Source organism: Ptychodera flava (assembly GCF_041260155.1).
Source record: "Ptychodera flava strain L36383 chromosome 23 unlocalized genomic scaffold, AS_Pfla_20210202 Scaffold_24__1_contigs__length_23054250_pilon, whole genome shotgun sequence".
NCBI classification, from domain to species: domain Eukaryota; kingdom Metazoa; phylum Hemichordata; class Enteropneusta; family Ptychoderidae; genus Ptychodera; species Ptychodera flava.
In genome coordinates this window covers 2747834-2773773 of record NW_027248278.1, presented here as the reverse complement: position 1 = coordinate 2773773, position 25940 = coordinate 2747834, and the positions used below count along the sequence as shown (strand labels likewise).

The 25940-nt window shown below is 37.7% G+C and overlaps 1 protein-coding gene and 1 long non-coding RNA gene across 3 annotated transcripts in view; one reads left to right on the top strand and one right to left on the bottom strand.

Annotated features, from left to right (window-relative positions):
- LOC139124777 (putative hydroxypyruvate isomerase) overlaps positions 1-25940 on the bottom strand; it is a 315395-nt gene that overhangs the window by 34998 nt on the left and 254457 nt on the right. The gene's annotated exons all lie outside the window — the stretch shown is intronic.
- LOC139124783 (uncharacterized) lies at positions 22328-24713 on the top strand. Its single transcript, XR_011550033.1, has 7 exons — positions 22328-22421; positions 22682-22785; positions 22906-22973; positions 23176-23288; positions 23594-23703; positions 24271-24363; positions 24576-24713. It is a non-coding gene; the product is annotated as an uncharacterized lncRNA (long non-coding RNA).

Genomic DNA, 25940 nt, shown 5'->3' with positions numbered 1-25940 from the left:
GAAATCAACATGATTGTCCACAAAAAGCTGAAAGTTGTGATCAAAAGCAGAAAAACACTGGTCGTTTGTTCAACGACCCATGATAAATTCGCACCTTGGAAGGAACAAATTTATATAGTGTCAGGGAGTTAGGTAGTCAAATTTGTTGTTTATTCTGTTTGTGTGGTGGAGTGACCTGACATCATCCTAAATTGCTCATGTTCTTAATCATGTTTATGAGTTGCACTGCGCTACCCTCCATACTGTGATGATTTACTTAATCAACCAATGGCCTGTCAACTGTCTGTATGTTTATATAAAACACAATGATTGGACTAAGAAAGATACAACCGTATGTTCACATTCACAAAATTTAGGTCGGACCTGGGCAAGGTTACAATAATCCTCTGTGGGGAAAAAATTTGGTTCACCCTCACATATTACAGGACCTGCCTAGTTTTGCCAAAAAGAATTAATCTAACTGCTAAATGACATTTGAACTGCAGACATCTCCAGTGTTGGTTTCATGAACTTTATGAGACAGAATTGGACTTGCAGATTGTACAGAAATGCATGTAACCATGCGGTGCACAGTGTTTCTGATGTCTTTGTTAACTAATGCCTTTCTTTCAAGTAATGTTAATCAGATGATGTGGTCCCACTTGTGGAGCAAGACCTGGTGGGAAGATATTGTGTTGAGGACATGGAATGATAAAGACTGGAACGAAAACTTTTAGGTTCAGTTGGGCATCATCTGGGTCCAGACATGACCAAAATTTTGAGGCAGTACTGGATTCCCCTATTGCCCAGCCGAAACTAGACCAATTCTGGCCTGACCTAGAGTGTCCATATTGACAATATTGAGTTGACTCAAAACCTGGGCTGGCCAAGGGCTGACATAAACTACTCAATGTAAAAATGACATGTACTGGAGTCTGTATTCACAGTAGAGTGCATCTTTCCACATGGCATTCTTGTGGATACAAATCTCTTATCAGTGCTAGGGTATCCCTGAACGAAATATTGGCTAAAGCTGATCCACTATATTGTATCATAAATAACCTCAGATTTGTTTCTTGGTCAACTTTCACTACAAACTGATACCAAATATGACTACATTGTTTTCACAGTTTACAAAACTTGTCTTAAAAGATATCTGGGGTTGGTATAGGTTATTTAAGGTCGTAGACTAAAGATTAGCTCCAAAAATACAAAATTACTGCCATGGTCCCCCCCCCCCCCAAGTTTGAAGAAATAAGTTGCCTTAGTTTGTGTCTTGGGACTTATATACCAAATTACAAAGCTATGAGACAAGCAAATTTGCAGATTGTTGATAAAATGTTATCTTGACAGGTTCACTGATACAACTGTTATGTTGCAACTTGACCTTTTTCAAAATTATGGATCTGTCTTTAAAAGCAGTTGTCTTTTCTTCCAGTAGCATGTCACATTGACCAGTATTTGGCTTGTCAATACACATGTACAAGCATTGCCATTTTTTGTTCAATGAATTTTAGTTCAGACTTAATTTCAGTGGAAAACAATTTTAATGCATGTTGTGTAGTGTCCGTTCCCCACCCCACAAACTAGTTAAATACAACTATTAATCAGTGAGTAGGGTTAATATTAGAAATTTTATAGCTTGATGATTTTACTGTTTTATCAAAAAACTTAAAAGTTTTCAATTTGTTCTTATTGTTGATGCAAAATTTATATTTATATTTATATTAATTACACTGTGGTGAAAGTTTACAGGATAAGGCAAAATGGTAAGAAACCAAGTTTCTTCATCAATTAATCAGCTATTATTTCTACACTAAATGTAAATGATCAGCTTCAGTACAGGTTTGCTTTGGGCTGGTGTTGTAGTGTCCGTACCCCTTGTACATACTTTATGAAATATTTTGATGAGTCTTTCCAACATGGATTAACATATGAAAGAACGCTATATATCATAGCTATGCATGCTGCCAATTATCATTTTAAGTTTTGGGATTCACTGTGGAAGATTATTAAGCAATAATTGAAATGTGTTCGTTGTTCTTTAAAAAATAAAGTGTTTCAACTTTGTCAAAGCAGGTTGCTCCATACTTATATTCGCTTATATATATGAAGCCAGAGAGCTTGCGTACTCTGCATGTATCACACAGGATGAATCAACATTTGTTGTCACTCAGAAATCTGATAACTGATTACTGATGATTTGAAGCATCTTGGGCCAGAGGCTAGAGCAGTGGACGCACTATCTAAGAATGGTGAATTTGAGCCCCAGCAAAGCTATGGTGTTGTGTCCTTTAGCAAAACACTTTATTCCTCATTCTTCTCCCTACCCAGGAGTGATGGGTACCTGATAGGACACTGATAGGACAGTGGTTGTAATGTGTGCGTTTCGCTCTGCTGCGCTTATTGGCTGCACATGTGAGCTGTTCTTTGCTCCCTCAGGAGTTGAGTGATCAGTACTTTGTTAAAGTGCAGTGGTAGTGATCGTGCTGCACATGCTCCTGAGGGGTCCCCCTGTTGTAAACATATCCAAGAACGCCAAACTAAGTTACAGGTTGATTACAATGTTTGTGATATTGCCGCTTGTTAAAATGGCTGCTGATCTGTCACAAGCATACCAACTTACCAAATCTAACATGCCATAAAAGGTCAATTAATCTCAGTTGAATATCTGCTGAATATTGAACAGTAATCACACGCTGGATTGAAATCACATTTGATCATGATTTTCCTGAATTGGACTCTGCTATTGTTATCAATTGAGCGTACTTGAGAACACTTAACTGTATGCTACGTGTGTTGATAAGCCAACACACTATCAATGACTGGGCTACAGTACTAGTAACGCAAGCTACAGAAATCTACAGCTCGCAGAGCAATGCCAGCTGCAGCAAGAAGAATCTGTTCCGTAGTCTGCATGAATGTACGTGTCAAGAGAACAGGGTATATGGTGCACTATACTCGGCTATGGAGAATCCACTTCACTACGAAGTTTGCCCTGTTGTGTGGTGCAAACGAGAATTTCATGTACAGGTATCAAGTCAAGCGAAGGACCTTTCATTGTTTTTTGTTGTTGTAATTCGGATAGTTTTCAATCGGATTCGAACCCACAACATACGGCATGTAAATGTAAGGTTATCTCATATGAACGAGGATTCAGACCAACCCGGCAATCAGGAGGTACAACAACAAATTTTGCTGAGCACCAGTAGGCCACACTAGGCTGTTGGATCACTGTCATGACCATGGTAGTCACAGTATCTCTCCACACGTCTCTATGTGTAGCCGTGCAATTTTCCTGTCAAAAAATGCCACAAAAAACGCGCTTGTTTTATCCATTCTTTTCTGTCATTTAACTATTTCTTGCCACATATTACTAGAAGAAAATAGCAATGGTGATCAACAGTGGGTCCTCATGGGTCAAGTACGTTGTGGGACTGGATTCTTTTATATCCCTTTTCCTGTCAAGTCCATATTTCACCGTTAGGTCAAGATGGTTAAAATTAACAAAACACAACACATTCCATATGGTGTATTTTAACATAATACTGTACATTTGAAGGCTGTTGAAAACATAAATACTGTAAACTTCATTTTTTGGGACTAAAGATACTATAACAGACAAGCCAAGTGGGTGGGCTCAATAACGCTTTTAATGGACTTGGCTGATGGGGAAGTGATACTGTCTGGCAGGAAAAGGGATATCCATGTACAGTTCGTGTTCTCTCTTAATTTAGAGATGTATTATGCGCACTCGCAGTAACGTTTTGACCCGTTGACCCTTTGTTGCGCGTGTGTAGAGCAGGAAGTTGATCGTAACTAAATGTCAGAGGTCAGAGCTAGCTCCGATCGCGCGGATCGCGCTAAGTTTTCTGCCTGTCTACACGGTGTGTACTCCTTCGGAAGCTCTGCTGTATACGGTAAACTTGCCAAATCAGGTCCACAGTTACAATAGATCAGCAATCAATGGTAAATATACCTCTTTACAGTGATCCCATGATAAATTTGTGGAACCCGCGCTTCATTTTTTACTTTCCTGGGAGCACGATGCAAGGCCTCCGTGGCAGGGCTGTGTGTGTTACCGGCGTTGAGGCCACATAACGCCGGTACCCTGCGATGCAGAGCCCGCTGCCCGAACTTGTATTTCATGTTTGCATGCACGGCAGTTGTATTTCTTTTGGTGTTAAACTTCACCATTGTACCGTCGACTGTTCGTCCCTCCCTGCCTGTCGTTGTTGATCATTTCGAATATGTTGCAATGGGGCTGTGTATGGCTTATAATTATAAATATGATGACGACTGCACTCTAGTCTGCAGAGGTACGTCAAAGGTGATCGTCAAAAACCTAAGCTTCTGCAATGACCCTCGGGGGCTAGGCTTCCATAACTGACGTAGGTTTCTAAAACTATACCGGTATTTCATTTCCCTTCCCCTCAGTCTTATGCTACATGCCGACGCCACCAAAGGAGCCTCGCCATAAAGAGGTTGGCAGCAGGATCCGGACAAATGGAAGGAAACCAATTGAAGAGGAATTTTAGTCAGACGTACGACACCAGGATGATAAAATTTGCCTAAATAAAATTTGCTTCATGCCCATTATAACGTTTGTCTAGTTTGTCTAGTCAAGCTTATAGGCTGATTTTCAGGTTGTTTTGATTTTGCTCTTGTTTTTGGGAAAACTATTTCCTCAAAAAACCAAGTTTGAGGGTTTTCTTTCGCTTTTGTTCTCTTTTTTTATCATCATTATATTTTTTGCACAGTGCAATGAAAGCATTTGTTCTTAGGTGAATATAAAAGACACATGTCAGCAGCATATCACTCATAGTTAGTTACTCAACAGGACTGTCCATGCCGCTCTATAAAGTACTACAAAAACAAGACAGAGAAACATTTATTTTAATATTGCAAGAGTATTTATTTGAAAATTATAATACTTAAGGTGAGGTATGTAAGACCCCCAAAATTGACAAAGTGAGCGTCAAAGTGCTCGATCGAGCACTTTACGGAAAATGGCAAACTGAGCGTCAAACTGAGCGTCAAACTGAGCGATCGAGCACTTTGTGGAAATTGTCAAACTGAGCGTCAAAGTGAGCGTCAAAGTGAGCGTGATGGCGCCTCCAACGATAGGATGTGGTACAAGTAATTTTGCCATCAGCTGTGAGATCGCGTCCCTCCAGGTCGATGTTTACATTCACTATGGCGGTACCGAACGAACTTCGTGAGTCGTCAATCCCGCAACCATCACCAACCCAGAAACGGAAACGCAATGATATATCTTCAGCTTCGAAGCGCCTACATCTCGAGTAAGTACAAAATTATGTGTGTCCATTGCATTGATTTACAGATGACCCCAGTGACGTACGTACGGTACATATGCACTGTACACGTCGGCCAGTCTCAACTGATAACACAAACTTGGAAAATTACCTAGAAGCCACTAAACTAGCGCTAGTTGAAATCCCATTTCACAACACAAAAAACAACATGACACGTGCCGAACGCATAGCAATTAAAACACTATCGAAGAACACGAATCTCACTATCAAACCATTTGATAAGGGACGCGGGACAGCAGTCATGAACACAATAGATTACATAAAAGAGTGTGAACGACAACTCGGCGACTCCAACTACTACACAAAACTAGCTACAAACGACACAAAACAAACAGTGGAAAAAATACACCAACTAACGACAGAAATGTACAACAAAAAACACATCGACATCCACACTTATAAATACATAGATCCATTCTACAAAAATACGCGAACACCACGCTGGTACATTCTACCGAAATTACATAAAGCGCCACCAACGGACACAAAATTCGCAGGTCGCCCAATTATAAGCGGTTGCTCAAGTCCAACCTTTCACATATACACATATACACGTCGCAATGTAATAAAGGGAAAGCGGCTGCACACATCGCCTACACTATTTTTACGTTCTCTGTGTTTGTGTTCGATTTTGTGTGTTTGACTATTGGTGTAGATATAAGCCATGGCGAGACGTAGCCGTAATCTGGCTGTCGAATGACAGGGTGATCCTTTGACGCTACGTTTCGAAACCAGTGTGTGGTTTCTTCCTCAGTCGCTTTTCTTTGGAGATTTTCTCCTTAGATTTGTGTCACTGTTCGTGGTTAATTAATGTCAGTGTTTTGTTCGTCTAGCAGGGAGGCTAGAATACTTATGTTTGGGTCAGTTTGTTGTGTCGCATTTTTTTCGGTCGTTTCTCTAAGATTGTGCACTTGTGCATTTATGAGTGTGTCGCCAATGTTTGGATTTCTTTTGTAAGCGATGATCGGTTTCATTGTGAATAAATATTTAGTGTTTGATCTTTTTCTATTTCTTCCCAGTTCTTCAGGAGTGCTTGTTTGATGTCTTTTGTTTTGATGTGTGGACTATATTGGTAGCAAATATCAATTTATTTGTGTTGTTTTGTGCGTTTGTTTGTGATTTAAATGTGTTTTTTCGTGTAGCAATATTCGTGTCAGCAATATTCGGTGACGATGGGGAACCCATTGCACAACCGCATGTCTGTTTGTAGAATTCGTTGTTAAATTCGAATGTGTTGTTTTTCAGAATAATGTTTAGCATAGCTAACATGTATTCTGTTGGTGGTTTATGGATATTTGTTTGTTCATTGTTTGTTTGCGTTGCATTGTTTAATGCTTTGCTGATAGCCTGTATGGCGTCATCATGTTGTGTATTTGTGTACATAGAGACTACGTCTAATGTGACTAGGATGGCATTGTTCGGAGCCTGGATTGAGTCCATTTTCCGTATGAAATCTGTAGTGTCTTTTATGTATGTTGGTTGTTTTGCTACGATCTGTTTGAGGAAGTGGTCCAGGAATTCCGATATCCCCATCGTCACCGAATATTGCTGACATCACATTTCACGAATTAGAACTGAAAATCATACATCAACACACAACAAAAATATCACTATGGTGTAGATTCAGAGACGACATTTTCCTAATCTTCATTGGAACTGAACACGAACTCCACGAATTCATTACACTAATTAACAAAATGCATCCCACTTTCAAATTTTCATATGAAAGTTCCTCACACGAAATAACATATCTTGACCTAGTCATTTACAAAGGTCAACGATACAACAATGAAAACATACTAGACACCAGAACACACACAAAACCAACAGATACATTCCAGTTCCTACATAGAAAATCATGTCATCCAAAATCAACCTTCAAAGGCCTAATCAAAGGCGAAACATTAAGGTACATGAGGACATGTAACAATGAAGAAGATTTCAACAACAAAGTCAAAACATTTAATGAAAAGCTATTAATGCGAGAATATCCACAACAAGAAATATCAAACATCAATGCGGAAACAAATTACGCTACACGAAAAACACATTTAAATCACAAACAAACGCACAACAACAACACAAATAAATTGATATTTGCTACCAAATATAGTCCACACATCAAAACAAAAGACATCAAACAAGCACTCCTGAAGAACTGGGAAGAAATAGAAAAGATCAAACACTAAATAATTTATTCACAATGAAACCGATCATCGCTTACAAAAGAAATCCAAACATTGGCGACACACTCATAAATGCACAAGTGCATAATCTTAGAGAAACGACCGAAAAAAATGCGACACAACAAACTGACCCAAACATAAGTATTCTAGCCTCCCTGCTAGACGAACAAAACACTGACATTAATTAAACCACGAACAGTGACACAAATCTAAGGAGAAAAATCTCCAAAGAAAAGCGACTGAGGAAGAAACCACACACTGGTTTCGAAACGTAGCGTCAAAGGATCACCCTGTCATTCGACAGCCAGATTACGGCTACGTCTCGCCATGGCTTATATCTACACCAATAGTCAAACACACAAAATCGAACACAAACACAGAGAACGTAAAAATAGTGTAGGCGATGTGTGCAGCCGCTTTCCCTTTATTACATTGTTTTCTGTATGGCGACCATGGCATCGCTTTCCCTTCAGTTACGTAGTATGCATTAAAACGTCATTATCCAAAAACATAAAACAAAAACGGAGAGAAGTCTGAAAGCTAAATATTATCCATCGAGTCTAAATCTGTATAGCTCAATAGATTTAACCATGGACATAAAGAAAGACCGTGGCCTTAGGAAAACAGTAAAGCTAGCACACTTCCGCACCTTTACGCCCGAGACGTATAGCCTCTACGGTATACCGCTGTTAATGATAAGCAAATCGTATATTTGAAATCTTTTTTGGTTAAAATGGAGAAAATCACATTTTATCAGAATTTACATAATGATGCTGTTGAGTATACTTTATTATTGACTCAGTGCCATCCATCTTACAATCAATCAAATTATTTTCTTTACTTATACCCACCTGATCAACCGGGCTAGCTGTTGTATCGCTTCTCCCAACAACCTTTACAATAACTTTGGACAAACGCGCAGTCAAATGTCATTTCGTTGTAACGAGACCGTCATAGTCAGGGAGCCCTATTTAGTTAAGAGTTGGTATTCGTAGAAAGTTATAAGCAGGAGAAATAAATGCCTTCCTTCGATCTATCTGGAATGTATTACCGAAATGTAGGCCGAAACATAATTTTGAAGATACAGTTTATGATAGTGCCGACATGAAAGAGGTTGCGCCTTAATATCGTAAACATTGTAAAGAGCTGCCTTTGTGTTGTCCTATGCCGTCTGTATATTAAGCAAGGGCTTTGAAGTAGAGGTCGGCTAATTACAATTAACAAAACGACAATCTTGTCAATCGAGAACAAAATGGTACCGATATATAGAAAATGCTGCATGTCAACATTGTCAACCTTGATTTTCTATCCATATGACATCACTATTGCCACACACAGTCTTATCATGCCAAATGTTTCAAAATAAAAGCAATGTGGAAGAACGTCATTCACCAGAAAAAATGAAAGTTACAGTATTCCTTTCGGCTTTAAGCGTAAGCATATGATTGGCTCAAAACTTTTCAGTCTCGGTCAACCCATGGAGGTGTGCTACCTCAATGATAAACCACGCTGGAAGGTTCGCCAATTGTAACGTCAAGGGGCATCATTTATAGAGGATAAGTCATTTTTTATAGAAATATCGAAATAAATGCAAAAATCAAAGCTTGCCTTTATGGAAATGACCAAAATACATGTGTATTGAACCGAGAAGCGTAGCTCAAGGCGTGCTTCTAATTTGTGATCTGTGACCGAAGGCCCGATGGCTTATCAGTTTCGATGGCTTCCTGTGAACTCAACCTCATCCAGGATGCCCAGTGTCGACCACTGCATTAGTTTCTAGGGGGAATTTCAAAACTGCTATTGCAAGAAAAATACCAAATATTCTCTAGAGTCTTTGCTACCAATTGAAATCCACGAAACCTCTAATCTCTCAGTATTTTGCGAACTTGACTGTCAGTTGCCGGAGATCACTGCTTGTTGCCGTTCCTTGGACGGACGCAAGTTCTTCACAGTGTGAAGTGCATTCTTTCGATGAATTACCCCACGGCAATAAATATTAAAAAGGTATGATGATACCATTGGGATATTTCTTTATGTTTAGGAGCCATTTTGACCATCAGATAGCAAGTGGTATTATATTGCACTCCTAGAATTTGTACGCAACAGCACTGTGCGGCATACGGGTACTGAGACAAACAATGGAAACATGTCGTATGTCTTAGGATAAATTGTCGACCTATTTCGGAATTTAATAAGCATCGCCACTTGGTCCTAATATTACCGGTTTGCGTTATCACTATCCCATTTATCAGAGTTCTCGGCCCCACCCGTTAGAAAATGGTATGGCCTGGTCGCAGGGGGTCCGCCTTCCGAGAAAGCCATGTTGAGTGTGACTCATACTCAGGTGTTGCTAACAATCGTTTCCTCGCCCCATCACTTACACTTTGGATTTGCAACTTTCTTTACAACACGTACATTTATGGTTTATTCCCGGGTATTAGTCTGCACAAATGCAAATTAAAAGGGTGACTTCATTGGCTTTTTGAATGCAAATGTCAAGCATTGTCTCGTGCGTCATCAAGTATGCAAATATGTTGCTTCACGTAACGCACACGTACCTGTACGTATCTTATACGTACACGTGCCAGTATCATCGCTATCTCATTCTCCGTAACATTAATTTGTCTTTAATTCATAGAAGGAAACATGTATGCTGCGAAATGAAACGAAAACGTCCTTAATACAGTAGTAATCACGCAATGATAAAGCGGTCACGTACAATAAAGTGCGTATGGCCACGGCCGGTCGACCGCATAGCTGCTTGTGTTCTTGTTAGCATCCGGCAATGGATGTATGAACTAGGCCTCCCACAGTACACATTTATTGGTGGAATTACCATGATCAGAAGTGACGAATGTCATTTTATTGAGATATTGCGACAATCACACTGTGGCAATTTAGAGGTGAGAACGACGTCTATTTGACCTCGCTCTGCCTGCCATTTGTTAACTCACGTACATGCACACTACAGATAGTGATTGACATTGCAGCATATCAAGGTCCGTCGACTACAGGACCTTGAGTCCTATCACTTACTCTTTTTTACTACGAAGAGTAAACTGTAACTATGAATAAACTGTAATTATGACACCAATATTGCGCGTCATTGTAAACACGTTTTTATTCGCTAACTGACAAATCTCATCATCACTCTCCAGTACGCACCCATGCAAGCTTTATTTCGCAAATTCGCTACATTTTAGCACTCGTACTCAGTTCAACGCCCAGTTTTTCTTTCTTTAACGCTCAGTTCGACGCTCACTTTGGCATTTTACACGCTCAGTTTGACGCTCACTTCGTCTTTTGCCACGCTCAGTTCGACGCTCACTTTGGCATTTTCCACGCTCAGTTTGACGCTCACTTCGTCTTTTGCCACGCTCAGTTCGACGCTCACTTTGTCGAATTTGGGACCCTTACATACCTGGTAAGGTGGTTGGAAAGGCTATTTTTGCACCAATTCTTTTCTCAGAGTTAATGTCAAGTTTCAAGTGTTCAAATCAAGATATTTAGTTCAAATTTCAGGATAACTCCCTTAGTTAATATTTTCTCCAAAGAATATAAAATTGTATATTTGCAGCCATGATTTTGAAATATGACACCAGTAAATATCAAAATTTAATTTTTCATATTTTTGTTACATATTTGAATTTAATAATAATTGGATAGTATTAATATTACCAAATTTACATGGGTTTATATATCAAACAATTATAAAAATTCTTTCAAATTTCAAAATGTGATTTTTCAAAAAGTACTTCAAATACAGGAAAATTGTGCCGTACAAATGTTATCTATAACCTTGTTAATAGGCTGTAAAAATTCCATGTCCATATCTCATTTCAAAGTTGGATTAAATTGGTATACAATTATGTAGGAAAACAGTTATTCTGTCAAAAATGTTGAAAACAAGCCATATTTGCACCCCTCTTTTGAAGTCGTAGAGCAGTATTTTTGGTTAATCTCACTTTTGACACCTCTTTGACACTCAAAAAATCTAAAAATGCATTTTCAATAGCAGTCACGCATTCTGAATGCAAGCACTGCCTTGTCAAACTTTCCTGAAAACAGCAAATAATGACTTTCCCTTTCAAACATTTTATTAAAAGCTAGGGGGCCTCTACCATAGTTAATACACTAAGGACTCCCCAACTTCTTCTTATTTGGTCAGTTTTTCAGAAGTTTTAACAGGCTATAACTCTGCAATGCCTTTGTGCCCAAATGTCTAGTTTTTTTTATTCCACAGAGAATGTTGACTACTTTATATATTTAATAGTTTTGTTGAAATTTATAACTGATGCTCTAGCCTTTCCAACCACCTTAATCTGTGTGCAACAAGAATTGAGTCACAGACCATAAATGCATCGATTATCAAGAAGTAAGAATGCTGAAGTGCTCCCAATAGTTTTCCCAGCGGCTTTATTAGTCACCTATGCGAATTCTGGTGGAATCAGCAAACTTCCCTTTTTTGCCGAGTCAGTAAGACTTGGATTTCTCCCACAGGGCATGACTGATCACCGATGCGAGTGGTACTACGGTATGGTGTACAGCAGCGTCAGCATAGACTCGTACTCCCTTGCTTAGTTGACAATGGCCCCAGTGCCGAATGATCGATGTTCGGAAGCTGAATTTAGGTGGGCCACTGGAATTCAAACTTTGATATCTCACCATCCTTGTGCAGTGGCCATGTCAAATATCGACTGCTGGCATTAAAAAAATGTGTGTTAACCCTTTTCTGCCATACAGTATCACTTCCCCATCAGCCAAGTCAGTAAAAAGTGGTATTGAGCCAAAACATGACGTATTTTCACTCACTTGGTTTGGTATTTTACAGCATCTTTAGTCCCAAAAAATAGCGCCAATGGCACTTGATCACAACTGGCACATTGTGAAACTACTCTATCTCTGGGTACACCTGTACATGAAATACTGAATGGGTAGGTGCTGTGGGTTTGGAGTTTGTCAGTACACACACCCACACAATCATATCATATACATACAGACAAACTCAAAGACAGGCAATCTCAAACCTATAAGAAGAGTTTTCACTGGCACATATACTCTTGGCCATATGGGAGTTTGAATGGGCTAGCTCTACATACTGACATAGAGGAGAAGTTGTTGATTGTGCCTGCACTTCAAATGTCAAAGAATAGCCACCTGGTATTTGTAGCTGACTGCTGGGGTAAAAGTGATATGGGACAAGTATGGATTTTAACTGTAAACAAATTTTATTCAATATATAAACACTGAACAGTATTAAAAAATCAAGCAGGTAGTATTTTGTAAAAATACCGTCAAGGACAGTGTGCTCACATTCAGTTTGAATTGGTCTATTCGAGAAATATTTAATCCAGGAAAAACAAGAATGACAAAAGCAAATAAGGTCTGAAAGGTAGGTACTGGAGGTCATCTTTGGAAACATGCATATCAACTTTTATAGCAATGGGAAAAGCAGATCCTAAACGCATAAGCAAATGTCAACAACAAAAAATAGTGACAACATCACTGTTCGCTCCCATATAGTTATCAAAACAAGTCAACAATTGCATGAAACATGGACAAACATATACAGACAGACTGACATACACAGACTGGCACGGAGTGATGACATTGACCCCAAGTGTGCCTTGGCCCATGGAGAGTGATAAAGATAAAACAAACAGCTGAATGTTATGATAAAATAGTTAAGTATAGGCCTATACAGGCACTGAGAGTGAATTAGTTAGTGAATTAGTTTCTTTTCCTTTCTACTTCTGTGATAATATTTAAGACAATCAATCTGCAAGGCAGTTTATGTATTGACAAATATGTTATCTTTTACAAGCACACAGTGAACTGTTCTTGATTTTTCATTTACAATATTTGACATAGACTGAAATACATAACATGCAACCAATGTTTACACTTTGCCCATACACCAGATACATGGAGAAATTTCAACATACAATCATCAACTCAGAAACCCTACAGGAAAAAGTAAACATTGTTTTCTTCCAGAACAGCTGGTACATCCACATCTGGAACAACTTACAAACTTAACCAATTACACAAGGATGATGACACAAGAGATAAAGTTAAACTGTGGTGAACTTGACTATTCCTTTCAAATCCTTACCTAACTTGACATCTTAAACTAAAATACACTGCATGGTTAATTGTGCACAAAATACATCGGGGTGGACCATTTGATAAGGGATGGTGTCTGGAAGATCGATGAGGTACATTATCTTTTTTATCCGATCCATTGTACATTCTTTTTTCCCCACTCTCCCACCTTTTCTTTTTGTCAAACCTTCTCTGGCTGAATTTTTTATTGGCATTTGTTTGGAATTTTTCAAAATCTGCCAGGATTTTTTTACCGCATTTCAACACCAAATACAGTTTACCATATCAAATGCTTACTAAATCACCACATTATATACTCTTAGTTCCAGTAGGTATAAAATTACAAAAAAAAATCTTAAAAATACAAAATGAAAGATATCCCAGTAAAACTGAAAGTTTCGCAAAGTTGCCCCAAAAATTCAAAATTCCGGATTTCAACTTAATTTCAATATATCTTATTAACAAAAACCCTAAGGACCGGTTTACTAAATATCAAAGCAATCAGACTGGTAAATTTTGAGAAACAAATTTTTTGACCAAAAATGAGAAAAATTGACCCCCAAAACACAAAATTGCAGATTTCATCCTAATTTTAAATATATCTAATTAACATGAACCCTAGGAACCTGTACACTAGATATCAAACCTACCAGATCAGAAGTTTTTGGAGAAAAATATTTTGACCAAAAAAGGCAAAAATTGCCCCAAAAATAAAAAAAATTGCCAGTTTCAACATACCTTCAGTACATTATATTGAGATTAATCTTATATACCTGTGTACCAAATACATGTATCAAAGCTATCAAATCAGCAGTTTTTGGACTAAAAAATTTTTATCAAAAATTGGGAAAATTGCCCCAAATTACAAAACGACAATATCAATACAATTTGTACAAGCATGACTGAGGTCATTCTGAGGAACATGAATATTAAGTTTCATAGCAATCAGACGAGCGATTTCAGAGAACAAGATTTTTTGACTAAAAACGGAAAAAATACCCAAAAAATACAAACATGCAAATTTCATCCAAATTTTTGCACACATAATTTAGAATACCTAAAGAAATCCGCATACCAAGTTTCAACCAAATCTGACCAATGCTTGCTGAGTTTTAGCCATTTGCAAGATTTTTCCTTTTTTCCCCCTCATTTGTATATTTTTGGCACTGACATGTTCATTTGAACAAATTCACATCTCCACCCCTAGGTGCACCTGTACACCAAATACCAAGACAGTAGGTGCTACGGTTTAGGAGTTTTTGATGTGGACGGACTAACAGACATACATACATACTTACATACATACACAAAGACCCCATTTTGCCACCTTATAATACCTCCCATTTGCATATATACATATGCATATATGGGAGCGTAAAGGCAGAGAAGGCTCAATAAAAAGAAAAGGTGGGTGTAAAAAAATGTAAAAGGGATCTGGTAAAAATGTAATGCTACCTCATCAATCTTCTAGACCCTACCCCCTCCTGAATATCAAATGTTCCATCCCTTGGTATTACATAACGCCAGATGACAGGAAATATATTTACAACCTTGGGGAGTTTTTAATTACAATGGATGAGCGTTATCATTCTAATGTAAACAGCACTTAAGTTAGTTACAGATAGTGAAATGCCTTCCACTGTGGGCGGTGATTACAACATCTGGAATTATCCTGGATCAAATTTCTCATAAGTTCTTGTACGGTATGTCTTACATAGAAAAGTTGCAAAAATTGGTCCACAATGAAAAATTTACTTCAGCTTTGTTTTCTCAATCAAATTTCCTACAAATTGATACCAAAGATGACAAAATTATGTTCACAGCCTTCAAAACTGTCTCATAATATATCCTGGGTTGGTGTAGGTCATTTAAGGTCACAAACTGAGAAAATTACCTAAACTATACAAATATGGGGGTTAGCACAGCAGGCACAGTGTATGTTTTCTGACCAAAGTACCTCAGAGTTTTCCAAGGGATATTGGAAGATTGGAGGGAAAGTGATAGGGGCTTATCAAAGTTGGTCTGCGGTTCATTTGTGTGCTGTTGTAAGAGTCCTTTGTTCTCTCACTGGACGGATTGATCACACCATACATGTTTTTTATCCAAATGCACACACAAGTCTCGAAGTAGCGAATTCCAGCCATTTTCAAATCACACTGTTGTCAGTGGGGTAAACAATATTCGCAAAAAATCACATTTCCAGGCTAATAGACTATGTTTAACGAAATCACACATCCTTATCACAAAATAAAACGATCTTTGTCTTTAATCAATGCGCCAGTAAACAGGTCCAGCAGCTAGTAATATGTCATCAAGTCTTTAATATTAAGGGTCATAACAAATGTGAGAAATCTAAAACATTAAATATGTTGTTTTTTATCAATTTTATTACCAAAAGCGCATGAAAATCTCTGATACTTTGAATCAGCCATCCTGCATATTTCTAACATTCGTCTAAACCTCATTTCAGTTCCACAACTCATTAAATAGTCGACAATGCAGGATTGGTGTACATTCCAAAACTACATATATGAAAGACCCCTAAAATCAATTAGTTAAAAGGGGGGGGTTAGAAATTTCCCAAAACTATCTAACCACTGCTCCGTTTGGCTCAATTTTTCGGAATCAGAACCTTGGAACCAGTTTGAATATCAGTACCAAATATCAATGCAGTCTGTTCAGCGGTTTTTTACTTTTTGTCGTTTACGGAAAATGGATGACGTGTGACACCGGTTGAAACTAACCCTATATCACAACTTCCAGTTGTGATAAAAATCCAAGTTTACAGTATTTATGTTTTCAACAGCCTTTAAATGTACAGTATTATGTTAAAATACATCTTGACCTGGTAGTGAAATATGGACTTGGCAGGAAAAGGGTTTAAAATGTTACCGAGTGGGGGTGCCAATTTGAGTCTTACAGAGGCATTAAAGGGCCTATGACATGATTTCCAAAGGTTTTATTTTTTCCCTCCAAAAACTCAGCAAGAGGACCTGTCTATGGATTGCATATTGTGTCCGTTTGGAAAGATGTGCGCGAAGAGCGAAATTCGACTCCTTTTTCATGCCTGGTTATCAGGGGGCCTCTTCGCACCCGAGCCAGGCAGAGGTATTTGCATATTGACCAACAGGTAAAATTGACGTTATTTGCTCCACTCTATTGTCACGAAAGTGTATTTAGCGGTCCTTGCATAAATTAGACCACAAACAAAGTCAGCTATATAAACAGTGCTCACAGACGCCCAGTAAACACTGGCAAGGAAGCCACACCAGCGGTCCAGCTGCAGTTGCTTCCAGCGAGGACCCTTGAGGGTCTTACGGTTGACCAGAATTCAGAAAGTGATTTTGAGGGGAAGTAGCGTGAAGGCACATAGGCAACCCCAGGCATCAAGCACGAGTGGTTCCAAATCAGAGTCAGATTCTGACTCTGAAGGACAAAGCGCGAGTGCATTGAAAGTAACGGAATGCTCGGGACAGATTTGAAAGTACGATGAGGCTACGTTTCATTTCTTTGTATGAAATAAGACAGTATCAGTCTCAGTTTGAACTTTTCATGGTTGAATTATTTTATAAAGATAGGGCCAAAGTCCCTGAAGCTACTATAGACATGGATAAAAAATTAAGTATTTCCTGACTGTATGAAATTATCTCACTAAGGTCATCTTAGGGACTTGTAAACCAAATATAAAGCTGTCTGACCAGCGGTTTTGAAAAAACAAGCGACTCAACAGTTGACAGAGCTCTGCTGTGTTATGTAGAGAATAACCTTTTGTGACACATGTATTGATGAAGAAGGTGGATATCTTTGATAGCTCATTTCAGGATGGCCTGACCAAAAATGGAAAAAAAAAATCCGTAAAAATACAGATTTACATATTTCATCACAATTTTAACAAATCTAAGTTGGGTTATCCCTAGGGACCTGTATACCAAATAACAAAGCTGTCTTACCAGTGGTTATGAAGAAGATCTTTTACCAAAAACGCCTTTTTTGGTGCTAATTTGCATATTTTCAACACTATCAAAATATTTTATCCACACAACAAATATCAAATCAGTAAGTACTGCAGTTCTCAAGATATTTGAGTGGACGGACACCACACAAACGGACATACATACATACATACCTACATACATACATACATACATACATACATACATACATACATACATACATACATTGCACGCCGGACAGATACCCATCCCAATAGCTTCTATACACTATATTAGTCTATACTAGCTAATATACGAGAGTTAATTACATTCTAATTAAAGTAAACAAGACTTGCTTAAATCAAGATTTTCGTCATAAAAAAACAGCATATCTGTCAGGTTATAAAGAATCTTAAGCTGGTTATCTATTTATCAGTATTTTCATCCTATTAACCAAGCACATTTTAACTTTCAAATTAACATTGTAAGTAAGTTCTGTTGAATAAGTTGAGACTGTACGTACTCAGAGAAAGCACACTGAAGAGACAAATGTTTGAAACTTAAGAAGTTCAAGGTCATCAAAAGCATCATGTAAGCTTTCATTGCACTGTTTACACAGATTGCATAATTGCTATAAATAGCACATGAGGAATCTTACAGCCAAGCTTTACCATAAAAACCCTATCACTTTGACCAGTCTTTTAAATGACCAATCTATTTTTTTCCTCAAAAAGTAATTTTATTTTATCCTTGTCAAACCATAAATGGAAATTAGAACTTTGTCTATCTCTATCTATTTGACAACCCTATCATGACAAACTATTTTGAGCAATTTCTTTTAGATAACATACACGGCACAATAAATGACGGTTCAGAATATGTCAAAGATGCGATTCAGGAAAGTTGCCTTTACATGTTTTAATCTTCCAAGATGGTAAGCATTTCACTATGAACTGTCAAAAAAAGTTGAACTTTCTGATAATTCTACACTAAAATTATTTTGGCTTTGATGATTTCCTAATTAATTCAATTATTTAAAATTATATTAATTATTTTTTTCTGGGTGAATTGATAGGGTTTATACAGTACAAGAATTACATACAATGTACGTCAAATTTTGATCAAAAATGACAAAAAAATTCCTTAAAAATACAGATTTGCATATTTCATCACAATTTGAACAAATCTAAGTTGGGTTGTCCCTAGGGACCTGTATACCAAATAACAAAGCTGTCTGACCAGCGGTAATGAAGAAGAGATTTTTTACCAAAAACGCCTTTTTTGGCATTAATTTGCCTATTTTCAACAATATCAAAAAATTAAAAAAAAATAGTTTCTCAAAATCATATTTTTCATCTACACAACAAATATCAAATCAGTAAGTACTGCGGTTCTCAAGATATTTGAGTGGACGGACGCCTCACAAACGGACATACATACATACATACATACATACATACATACATACAGCCGGACGCCGGACGGATACCCATCCCAATAGCTTCTATAGACTATAGTCTATAGTAGCTAAAAAGTGGAGCAATCCCGCGCCTGAGTGTTTCGATTCAATGCATTGCATGTTGTAGCTGCAGTACAGTACACTCAGTGTGCAGTTTTCAGACGACCTCAGTTTTTGGACATTCAATCACATCACAGTCACTCGTGAGCTATTCAGCTCTTGGACTATTTGGCCCATAGACGAGTATACATAAGCGAGAAAAATCCTAAGTCTGGAAACCAAATGGCTATTTCGTATAGGGATTATGTCACCATGTCATCTCCGACGTTCGATTTTACTGTGAAAAGTAGCAAGTTCGTCTATCATGTAACCGTCAATCGTTCCCTAGCATTCTCAAAATTCATACCTGGTTCTTAATTTGCTTCAAAAACGCTCGTTTCGTGTGATTTTTGGCCAAATTCAACGGCCACATCGCTAAAACACAAGAGTGAGCAACATTCCGCTCACCTCACAGTGAACGTTGGGCACCTCCACTTTACTGACGTTAGCGCCGCGTACCCTTGAGAGGTGACTGGAAGGTTGTTCACGCCTTATGTTTTGGCGAGTTGTCTTCTGAACTCGGCCGAAAATCACCTAAATATTCATACCTGATACTTTATCTGCTTACAAAATGCTCATTTTTATGTGATTTTTGGCCGAGTTCGAGAGACACCTCGCCAAGTAGTCTGATTACTACACACTCAACACGGGGTCAAAAATTTTGCAAGTTGACCCTTATATTCCACTTCCGTCGTGTTAACACTTTGACGATAAACACGAAAGGTATGGTAATAAGAATTCGTAGAGCTTGTCATGTATGAAACGGCTTTGGTTGGGCGAAATTCAGTACGAGTCCAATAACTACAACGCGGAATACAATAACTTTAGGTGTTATTGCACACTAGTTGACCTTTGACCTGAAAACACCTTTCCGTCAACGCGGGGGAAAAGGAGATATGATTTTTTTTTTAAAGTTTTTAACAATATATATAGTTCTGAACATTCAGTACTTTACGAATGTATAGTGATCAATCCAAAAGCTGTGAATTTAAGTGAAAATCTGCTGCTGACCGACAATGTATACCTCGCGTGCACTTTATGTACTAGGTTCACTGCACTGCACTGTGCGGGTTGAAATTCCATTCTGTAGGCTTAGCGGACGTGCTGACCGCTTCCAAATCTGCTCGCGATCGTTCAGTGACAGTGCAGTGCGTGACTGGCATCCAAAAAACGCTTTTAACTTCGACTTTTCCTTATAAAATTGGGCTAAAAGGTGTACAATGAGGTTATTTGCGAAATACCTGGATTTATATCCTTGTACATCATATCCTTCGATGTCTCGCTAGGGGTCTCGGACAATACCTCGGCTGCACGATGTACTCCGACATAAATCCCTGTATTTTGTGAATACCCTTATGTATTGCATAACAAAACGTAAGGACATGAAGCATATCGTTATTCTATTGTTGGATTACACTTTTTTTCAAATATGCTGATACATAGAAGTGTTATTTTCTTGTAATTAAATGTGAGGTGGAATCATAGATAATCTAAGCTGTAGTGCATTGCTTCCAAAAAATCCACTGATATTGTTTCTCTTCATTATTTCATTGTGCAGTGCAAAGATACTCACTACGTGGAGTCCTACAACAACATCTGTTTGTTATACCAGAACAAGAGGGTGGTTTTCAGCAACGGAATGTACAGGATGAGAAGTGATCTTACAACATTAGACTGGGCAATTAGTTTACTAAAATCTATCATTTTTTCAGCAATACTTGTTTTATGTAGACAGTCCACAATTACTAGCCACAGTATCTGGCTCACCGTTGAAGCCTGTTGAAGCACATTGGTGAGAATGCAATGAATGAAAATATATATATAAATATATATTTATGTTTCATTTGAAACAATATTTACTCCCTTTGTATACAAAAAGTAAAAAGTATTAATTTAAGTGAATCTTGTCTATTCATTTCTGTTGTGTTCTAAATTCCTTTTTCAAAGACAGTACATGTATATTGTTACATGTAAAGTTTGATGCTTTGTGATATTTGAAGAATTACAGTTGTCATTTATTATATTTCTCATTCAGAACATATCAAATAGTAGTGTAGATATTCTATGGAAAGAGGTTATTTTTCGAGTTTTAAGTGTCGTTTGTTTTTGTGTTGTTATGAATTGTTGTGAATATGTGTGGGCAACTGTAAAATTTGGCATATATTCCCAAATTCACCTGACAAGAAACAGCTTACATGACTTGCTGAATGTAAGTACAGTAACACAGTCTAGTGCAGGTTTGATACGAGTTTTTAAACTATTTTCAAAGTCATGTCAGTTTGAAACAGTAGTTTAATAGCACATGGAAATACGATTCAGTTATTTTGACTGTGACAGTTTTTCTCACTGAAGTTTTCAACTTTGATTACTGATAGCAGAGTTTAGGCATTGTTCAAGATTTTTAATCACGCAGTATTAATTCATAATAAACTCTATTTTCTCAGTCCATCGGTTTTAGAGAGTCTTGTTATGAAAGAATGTACTCGGTGGCGTCATGGTCCATCACATGGTGGTGTATTACAGCATTACTCATGCAATTCTTTCCAGGTGCAAAGAGCAGCACTCGTACACACCATAATCTATAAATCCACAGGATTGTTTATGTGTGGCCAATATTCTAGGATACACTTTCGATGCTGTGCTATCAACTTAAAGAACTCGATACACTTTCTATACACACTTTTATGAGCCCGTTGTTCTGTTATAGTAACCGAAAGAGTTGCCATTTTGAGTAGAACCGTGAGGGCGCTCTTGTTTCAGCCGATGGAGATGGGTAATCTGGTGTGCTTTTTTGATGACAAACCTATTAATCACTTTATCATTGTTGAGTTAATGAGCCAAAAAGTTTATCACGATTTTCACATGAATGACATCAGTCTAAGTGCGAAATTTTGTAAAAAACTTTGGGTTTTGAGTTAAACACAACACAATTAAATTTCGGACATACAGACCAAGGGCTATCATATGCAAGCCCAAGTGCATGATGAAGCACTCAGGTGCTAAAACAGGAACTTCCCCTATAAATGCCGGATTACAGTAATTCTATGCAAATGTCAAAAAGCCACGCTACTGATTGGAGTGCCATGTATCTCAGCCAAAAGAGAAGACAGCACATCGAAGATATTCTTGACAACATCAAAGTCTGTTGACAACTTGATGAAAAGAGTTGCTGAACATAAAACCTTCTGTCATCAAGTTTTGGAAACAGGACGAATCGATATGTTAGGCATGCTGGGAGACTTCTGATTAGTTGTGAAAATAATCATAGACTAAGATGGAATTCCTCGCCATATATGCCCAACGGAAATTTGCTGGTCAATCACAGGTACGTTGCACAATCGTCTTTTGCACGTTTTACATTTTACATGTATCGTTTTGTCAAATACATGTTATTCAATTTCACAGAGCTTCTGATCAGAATAGGAATACGTTACAGTCGTCTATATAGCAACTAGTTTTGATCGACATGAACGTGGATACTGTGTCTGAAAGTTTGTTTTAGTTTCAGTAATTCCGTGTACCTGTTTGTCTTCATTTTACGAAGAATGTTAATTTGATAGCTGAATATACCTGTTTTCATCTTAGGATGCTTAATGGCTTTGCCAGTTCTGGTATCAGGGAGACACAGTACCGACGGCTTTGTGAAGGGGCGATGATCGGATTTATGAATCATCGGTACAAAAAGCGATGTAAGTTACATGTTCAGAAGTTCCCATAATAACAGCTGTATCATGTCACTTCTTTGATGTGTACTATAATATTCATTCGAAAAACTTGGAGTTTTCATTTATACGTCTTATGTTTTCCAGTCTTTTCACAGTACAGAGAAACGGTAAAGGAAGAGGCAGATGAGTAGAAAACAAACGCTTTAAATGAGGTATGTTTTTACCACTGTGTCTCAATTCATTGAGGTACCTTGAATCAATCAGTCCTCCGCATAAATTCCTTTGTATTCAATATAATTTTTTTTCTTTTATGACTTGTGTTTCTTTAATTCAAATTATGTATACAAGTGTCAATTAGATAAATTTATGATCGAAGTCGTGAACGTTCAGTAAACATGTATATATCATTTTCAGGAAATCGCAAGCACAGATCGGGAGAATAACCCTGGTATTGATATTATGTCAGACGCAAGACACGGCACACGTAGAAATGCTCGGCAAATGGATGTCGTCTTCATCGGTCATCAGTAGGTAGAGTTTATATTACATGTGTTGTTGATGTTGGTTTCAGAGTTTTCATTCCAGATCCCTCAATGCCATCTTTCAAAAAACGTAATTCTGCCAATGGGATGTTTGGATTTTATTACCTCACTAAACGTCCGTGCCTCAAGGAAAGCACTATTGGCAAATGTTTACCTAATGTGAGACATCCTATTTTGTGTCCCCCTTTCCTTGTCTTTGTGAAGGCATCCATGCCACCAATAACGCTTTCTGCATTTCGTATTAATGTATATATATAAAATCTCTGTTTCATATAATCATATATCCACAGGACTCATAAAGTAATCCATATTGAGGAGGTGAACAAGCAAGATGATCCGTGCACACAAAGACACGAAATGCTTGGTGTTCGCCGTTTTTATGAATGGACGGAAGAAGAAGGTAAATGAAACTAGAATTATAGTAAAATATAACATACAAAGTGAAGCAACGAATGAACGTAATAAATGAATCATATTTAGTAACTCCACGGGAAGTGCACATGGTTGTAAAGGATTGATGTTGTTGACGCGAACTGGATATTTATAAAAAATCAAAATTAATGCGATATTATACAGTAGGAAGTTGCATTGCCCAGTCATGGTAATTTCATACCTTTGGTAAACGATATACATTTTTCATCCTTGAAATAGGTGTGCCAATCCACATTCACGCGCATGACAGGAATGCGTCGGTAATGAAATTTATTCGGGAGGAAAGACCTGGCACAACAAGTAGCAACGATACATGGCATGGTATGTCAGCCTTCAATGATCATTTCGAAATAGCCATCTGAGTTTTGTAACCACGCTACAACTGGGGAGTCAGCTTGCCTGTCATACACAGTCACACAGATACAGACACGCCTCCAACCCATCTCTCTCTCTCTCTCTCTCTCTCTCTCTCTCTCTCTCTCTCATTCTATATATGATAGCACAATCAGTGACAATTATTATTATTGTCTTACAGTAACAAAGGAAATCGGGAACAAACTCAAAAAGATTTGTTCTGGTACAAGAAGAATGAGTGGAATCACTTGGCACCCTGAACTGTGTGATAAAGGTGATAAGATTATTAAATTACTGTATAACAACGATAATATTAATTATTACAACAATAATACAAGAGATAGTGAACTGTGGCTTGAGAAGTAACATGCATTCACACCAGGCGTTTCAATGACTGCAATATACTAGACAAAATTAGCAGAAAGTAGTTTTATTAAGAACATAACAACGCACAGTTACCAATGCTATACCATTAATTCATTACAGCCTCACTAATTAGGACACACTGTTATTGGGCAATGATACATGCCAGAGATTCTATGAGAGGTGAAGTCATGGAACCAGATCGACGGGAAGCGGCGTGTGTTATTCTACGTCAAAATTTAGATAATATTGTACAACATTACAGGGTAAGTGTTGATTTATAATAGTATTTATCAACTCCCAGCCCTCAAGGATTCTGTCACACAACTAGGTCGCAAATACTCTCTGTATCTTGTGTATGTCAGGAACACTGTTGCATTCATATTAGATATTTCACACGTTCACAAATTTGTTACCCTCTCTGTCAGGATGATCACACCATCTGCTATCCACAATCAAGATGTAGAGCAGATCCTAATTACATTCCCAAATGGATTGAACTACATAATCCTGTTGCCATACAACTTCTCACCAAATTTGTAAGGGAAATGCCGTTGTATAGAACCCCGGAATCGTATATTCACGTAAGTCTACTTGAGGGGCACAACTTATTTGCTTGTTATTAAATAGTCGGGCAGTTGGCTTAGTGCTGATAACAATGATTATAAATATTTACTCAGATGATTCATGTAATTGAATTTAGTTTTTGAATATTTCATTTTTATTCTATCTCAAAGCGTTAAAATTGTGAAATATTTAGCAAAATGTGTGTATTTTAATATCCATGCCAAGAATTTGAGGTATTCCATTGGCAGGAAAAGAACTTTATTTTGTGATACATGTCTAACATTAACTCAATGTTTTTACGCTACATTTTTATTTTCCAGTGTCGAGACACCCATTATGTAGAGAGTTTTAACAAATGCACCCTTCAATATCATGACAAAAGAATCGCTTTTGGAGATGAAGAGTATAAAATGAGGACAAATCTTGCATGCTTAGACTGGGTAAGTATTCCAATATTTTATTAACCTTGAAAACTTCACCGTCTGGATAATAAATTGTAAACTCTATGTCAACGGGAAAAACGCAGGAAAGTAACATGCACAACATTACTTGAGACATCGAATTACAATAAACAGAAAGCCATACAATATGGCGTTCCTCTCATAATTAATTAGCTTTGGCGTAAATAATCATTTTGGGAACGTAACTACGGTAATTTTGCTATGGCTTCCCCATGTATGTGCGATTGTGTTAGACTTTAATATTCTATACTTGCTTCGCTTTGCAGAATGAAAACGTGGATCGCCCCTTTACATCTGAGTCAATGGTGAGGGACTCGAGGTGTCAGAGAAGACTGCGAGCGAAAAAGATCTTGAAAAAGAAAACCAACACATGGTGAGAGAATTTATGGGAATGCAAGATGGACAAAATCTATTGCTGAGCCGTTTCTTGTCGAAATTCAAATGCAGTTCTTCACGTTTT